Genomic DNA, 6,510 nt, shown 5'->3' with positions numbered 1-6,510 from the left:
CTGCCTGCTTGTGCTCGCTCTTGCTCTCTCTCTCTCTCTGACAAATACATAAATAAATAAATTTTAAAAAGTTAAAAAAAAAAAAGCATTCAGTAGGGGAAAGTAAGTCCCTTTGAAAACACACACACACACACACACACATACTCTCAGAACTGGGCAGGGCCCTGGAAGTCAGGGCACAGGATTTGATGTTCCAGGCTCAGAGTCCAGGCTGCACTCTCCTTCTATGACCACACAGCACACCTGTCCTCCTGCTGGGTCCCTGCAAGCAGCGGGAACATTTCCAGGCTGTGGGGAAGGATCAGCCACATGTGTTCTGGCCCCTCATCAGACTTCCAGAGGTGGAAAATCTGCACTACCATGAGCAGGTAGGGGCCACTAAAGAGGAAGGTTATGAGGCTGGAGGAGAGAAGGCTCTGTGGGGGAGGGTGGCTTGGGGGACACGGGAGTACTGGGGGAGACAGGAGATGACGCGGCAGCTGGCCCAGGGCTTACCAAGGAAGCGGGGTACAGCAGAGAACGAAGGCAAGACTGGGTAGAGCAGGGCTGGGAGAACCTGGGAGCACTTTGGGGGGGATTCTCTTTCAAAAGAGCACACAGAGGTCTGGGGCAGGGCAGCTGCAGAGGGAAGGTGGTGTTGCAGGTGAGGGATGGGTGGGGAACAGAACGGAAGAATGGATTCTTGGAGGAGAGACGGAAGCAATGGGCAAGAGTAGCGCCCACCACACCTTCAGGCAGGGGCTCATTAAACATGCAGAGAGGCTGGGGGGTAGAGGTCGCTACATTTGCCTTGTGGTCCCTGCCAGCGGGGAGCAGATTCTTTGTGATCCCCCTTCTCCCAGATACCCGCGTTAATACCTGCACTTACAGACCATTTTGCCTGCATTCCTCAGGGCCTTGGTAGAGCAATTCGTGGACACACCGAGGACAAGACAGGGCAGCGCTGGAGCTGTCCTCCTCGCGCAAGCGGCTTATAGTCACTTGGTTTCTTCCCTGCAGAAGTGCCTCACACAGTCATGCCTAATCCACAGGACTATCTTGAAAATTAAACAGAGTTAGTAAGTTATGGCTCAAGGGTCCATGGAGGTCTGGGTGGTGTGGAGGCACCTGTGGCAGCCCAGGCTTGGTGACACTGGTTTCGGGTTCTCTTCCCCCCTGAACCCAGCCCACCCATCGGGGTGGAGAGAGGTGCTCCAGCTGCGTGCACAGCTGAATCCCTCCCCAAACCCTGCCCTCAGTCTCTCCCAGCATTCTGGGGTCAAGAAAAGACTGGGGTGGGGACACCTGTGGGGCTCAGTGGGTTAAGCATCTGCCCTTGGCAGGGCAGATCACAGGTCATGATCACAGTGTCCTGGGATCGAGCCCCAGGTCTGAGTCTCTGCTCAGTGGGGAGTCTGCTTCTCCCTCTGCCTCTGCATCTCTCCCTTCCCCTCCCCCCTGCTCATGCTCTCTCGGATCTCTTTCTCAAATAAATAAATAAAATCTTAAAAAAGAAAGAGAGGAAGGAAGGAAGAAAGAAAGAGAGTGAGGAAGGAAGGAAGGAAGGAAGGAAGGAAGGAAGGAAGGAAGGAAGGAAGGAAGGAAGGAAGGAAGAAAACACGGGACTGGGGTGAGTAGAAGTTTGGAGTCTGTTGTACCTGCTTCCAAATCCTGGCTCTCCTTCTTAGCAGCTGTGTGATCTGGACAGATTCACACTCTGCACCTCAGTTTTCAGTTAAATGGAGGGAAATAGTATCTGGTTCCTAGAGATGAAGACAGAATTAAAACAGGCCTGGCACCCACTGGGTAGTCAGCAGACGCATGTTCTCTTCGCTAAGCTCCCAGGTTTCCTCTGTGCATCTCAGCCCCTATCAGGATCACAGGCTCCTCCATGGGGAGAGATACCCCACGCAGAGTGATGGGGAGTAGGAAGAATATGCCCGGGGTCCCAAACATCAAACAACAACAACAACAAAAAAAAAAACACCTCAAAAAGTCCACAAGCAAAAAAGCCTCTGCTGGCCTTAAAATCCTCTCTTCTTCCTCTCTACCCAGCTTCCCTGTCACAGCCAGGGTGCCTCAGGGGACGAAAGGAAGTGGAAAGCACCGCCCTTCTCCCAGTCCTAGGGGAAGGCATTGCTCCACGTCCCCCCTGGCACTGTGGGCCACATTCCCAGCTCCCTGAGGCTGCCTGGCCTTCTCCTGGCATCAGGGATGCCGTGAGGGTGGATGGGGAAGAGTGGGGAGCACCGTGTACACAAGGTTTGCCGTCTTAGCCAAACAATCCACCACCCAGAGGAACCTGAAGTGTCGGGTGAATCCACTGCGTTCAAGAGAGATGGAGAACCACACACAGGGGAAGGCAATACGTGGAAAAAAACACGCACAGAGACACGCCTGCATGTTCACACATGCACACGTGTGCACGCGCACGCACACACAAACACCCATCGCTTGTGGGCTTCTATAATATATAATTGAAAAGGAAAAGCAGAATGGAAGAAGATTTCTGTGCACAACAATGTGGATGAGCAAGGGAAGTCAGATACGAGAGGCAGTATATTCTGTGTGTGTCTATTTGTGGCTGAATGTAAAACAGGAAGCACGAATCTATGTTGTCTGAGGTCAGGATAGTTGTCACCAGTGCCTCCAAGAGTGACCGAAAGGGGACACAGAGATGACGTTAGGGGCTGTTGGAAGTTTTCTGCCTTTGATCTGGGTGCTGCTTACCTGGAGGCGTGCACTTTGTAAAAATTAAGTACACTTACAATCTGTACACTTATTACACACTTATATTAAGTATATATATCAAGACATTTATTATATTTAGAGCTCTACACTTAGAATTTGGACACACACACATGTAAATACATAATGTATGTGTGTGTATATGCACATTATACTTCTACAGAAAGTAATTATACTAAGAGAATGGAGAGATAAGCCACCACACAATGGGAGAACATTTTTGCAGAACACATGTCTGATAAAGAACTGGTTTCTAAAAATACACCAAGAATTACCCGACTCCTGGCTCGCGCAGTCAGTAGAGCATACAGCTCACAATCTCTGGGTCATAAATTCGAGGCCCACCTTGGGTGTAGAGATTACATAACAATAAAATCTTCTAAAAAATCAAAATATACAAAGAACTCTTAAAACTCAACAATAAGAAAACAAACTGCCCAATTAAAAACTGGGCGAAGGATCTGAACAGACACTTCACGAAGATCTACAGATGGCCAATTCAGAGAATTCCAAGTTAAGACAATGAGATCTCATTGCACACCTGTCAGAATGGCTAAAAATCCAAGGCCCTAATATCAAATGCCAGTGAGGATATAAGGCAACAGGATATAAGGCGGGAATGCAAAATGGTACAGCTACTTTAAAAGATAGTTAGACAATATCTTACAGAACATAATACTCATACTTTAGAATCCAGCAACCCCACTTCTTGATATCTACCTAAATAAGTTGAAAACTATGTACACACACACAAAACATGCAGAAATATTTAAAGCAGCTCTATTCATATTTGCCAAAATAAGAAGGCAAGCAACATGTCTTTCAAAGGATGAATGTAGGTGGCTCAGTGGGTTAAAGCCTCTGCCTTTGGCTCAGGTCATGATCTCAGGGTCCTGGGATGGAGCCCTACATCGGGCTCTCTGCTCAGCGGGGAGCCTGCTTCCTCCTCTCTCTCTGCCTGCCTCTCTGCCTACTTGTGATCTCTCTGTCAAATAAATAAGTTAAATCTTAAAAAAAAAAAAAAAAAGATGAATAGATAAATGGACAGCGGCACGTTCCAGACAATGGAATACCATTCAGCACTCAAAAGAAAGGAGTTATCAGCTCATAAAAAGGCATGGAGAAAACTTCAAAGTGTATTGCTAAATAAAAGAAGCCAACCTGAAAATGGCTATACTGAATGACTCTAGTCATCTAGTCATCTCAGACGACATTCTGGAAGAGGCAGAGATGAGAAGAGGGTTGAATAGACAGCACAGGGCATTGCTGGGACAGTGAAGCTATTCTGTACGATACTGTAACAGTGGATACATGTGTCCAAACCCACATGATGAACAAAAAGCAGAATGAACCCTAGTGTAAACTCTGAACTTGAGTTAATAATGTATCAGTGTTGGCTCAGTTATAAGAAATGCACCACACTAATCAAGATGTTAGCAACAGGGGAAACTGGAAGGGGGAATGAGGCATATAGGGGAACTTTCTGAGGTTCCCCTTAATTTTTCTAAAAGTAAAATTGCTCCCCAAAAGCCCATCAATTAAAAAAAAAAAAGTAGTTATATTACAGTTGAGTAATGCTTAAGCTCCCTAGACCTTCACTTTAGTTTCTTCATCTATGAAATGAAAGAGTTAAACAGGTGACTCTAATGTCCCTGGAGAGAGGGGCTGTCTAGGCAAATAAACGGACTTCCCCTTCCCCCTCTGCCACCCCTCCCATCAATCCCCCAGGGGCGTTAGTAAAGCTATGCCCATCTGCATACTCACCAGCACTCAGGTGGTTTCAGTGTTGTAATGGTGTTCCACAGGCATCCCAGACTAGGACAGCGGGGTGCTCAAAAGGGGAGGATCAAGGTCACTGGGCTGGTTGGAGATGAAGAGGTCACCATCCCTCCCCATGTCAGAAGACAAGACATAAGCTCTGTGCTATAATCTCAGTATATCGTGCTGAGAAGCTTCCATGAAGGGGAAGAGTTTCCACAGGGAGAGGTCCTCTGAGCTGTCTCTGCATCACTCTGTCAGCCTGCAGGAGAGAAAGAAGACAGAACAAAGTCCCCACACCAAGGGGACAGCTTGTGCAGAGGTCATAATTCCTAGAAGCCACGAGAGCTAGGCCAGTGTGCCCACGCCCACCCAGCCAAACTCAACCAGAACCAGCAACTCCCAACCTTCTGTTCCCTCCCTCCACGGGCAGCTGAGCCCCACTAGAGCAAACCACACAGCACAGAAACTCGTGTTTCAGATTCAGGATCTCCAACCTCAGCCGGGCCCTCTCGGGTTGCTCGCAAATTAATTTTCGTTTCTTGGTTTTCTTTACCCCTTTCTCCACAACAGCTTTTACAAACTTTTGCCGACTCTCCTCAACGCTATCTCATGACCTCTCCACACCGCCTTAACAAATGGCAATCTTCCCACAGCTCCTCTGCTACCTTCCCAACTCCCTCCTTCCACCCCATCCCACTGGAAGCTGGGACCCCACTTCTGACTCCTGGGTTCCTTCATCCGGGCCCTGGCTCCATTGCTTCCAGCATTTTCAGCACAATGGATGCCTCCCGTCTTTCTTGGCGACCAAGACAACATTCCCTCCCTTTTCCATGTGCCCTGTGCTGAAGTTATGTCTTCTCCTTTGCTAGCTCCTTTCCTTCACCCATCCCTCAAATGTGTCTATTCCTGGGGCTTCCATCCGTCCGTCAGTTACATTTCTCCCAACACCCTTCACCTAGATGGTGTGTCAGCAGCTTTTCTGGCTTCCCCTACCTACATGCTGAAGATGCTAAATATTTTTTTAAAAGAAACTAAGAATTGGACGCTTAATGGATGGTACCACCCAGGTGCCCCTGCAGATTCCTGAATATAAACATCTAAAGCTCACGTCTCTCCTCTGTGCGTCAAATGGGACTACCAGATTCCCACCTGGACAACCTTACTTACTGAGGTGTCTTTCCTCCCTCTACCCCCACTTCTGAGAGTCCAATCCCACCTCTGCCATGGAAGGGACACATCCAGCAAACTTCTTTATACCAGAGAACCCTGACACTTCCTTCCTTAAGCCTGTTCTTCCTCAAGCAGACATAGATATCGGAGTCTCTCTTTAGAATATTGAGTTCAGAGGGGTGCCTGGGTGGCTCAGTGGGTTAAGCCGCTGCCTTCGGCTCAGGTCATGATCTCAGGATCCTGGGATCGAGTCCCACATCGGGCTCCTCAGCAGGGAGCCTGCTTCCTCCTCTCTCTCTGCCTGCCTCTCTGCCTACTTGTGATCTCTCTCTGTCAAATAAATATATAAAATCTTTAAAAAAAAAAAAAGAATATTGAGTTCAGAGACAGAGGGACTGAAATGGGAAGATGGGAAACACTTGTTCTTATCGTGGCTGCTAGCATGGCATGAGAACCCAGTAACTGCTACCCATCTCTCTTCCATCTTCATGCCCCTCTGAGTGTAGCCATCTGCCTTCTACAGCTGTCTCAGCCGGAAGCTTGGGAGCTGTGTATTTCATGCCTCACCCTCTCACTATGCATATCAATCAATCATAAACCAACCGGCCCATCGCCTCCAAGCTGTGCCCCAGTCATTGGCCACACGCAGCCAGAGTACTCCCTCAGTTATCGAAATCTCCAAGTCATTCTCCTACAGTGTAGAAACCCCCATGCTGACACACGAGCCGTGCTGTGACCCAGCCCTGATGCTTGCTCCACTCCATTCTTGCCATCCCTCTCCCTTCCCAGGACCTGCAGCCAGAAGTGCAGTTTCCTAAGATCTCCGCTCTCTTTCACCTGTGGACCTTCGCC

General features: G+C 48.6%; 1 long non-coding RNA gene across 1 annotated transcript; it reads right to left on the bottom strand.

The window, feature by feature from the left end:
* Positions 1-851: 851 nt before the first annotated feature.
* Positions 852-4,871, bottom strand: LOC309868302. Its single transcript, XR_014313628.1, has 3 exons — positions 4,492-4,871; positions 1,638-1,742; positions 852-1,037 (listed from the first exon to the last, which is right to left on the bottom strand). It is a non-coding gene; the product is annotated as an uncharacterized lncRNA (long non-coding RNA).
* Positions 4,872-6,510: the final 1,639 nt, after the last annotated feature.

Source organism: Mustela nivalis (genome assembly GCF_964662115.1).
Source record: "Mustela nivalis genome assembly, chromosome: 7".
NCBI classification, from domain to species: domain Eukaryota; kingdom Metazoa; phylum Chordata; class Mammalia; order Carnivora; family Mustelidae; genus Mustela; species Mustela nivalis.
Note: the sequence above shows the minus strand (reverse complement) of the source record. Positions and strands in the feature narration are given on the sequence as shown.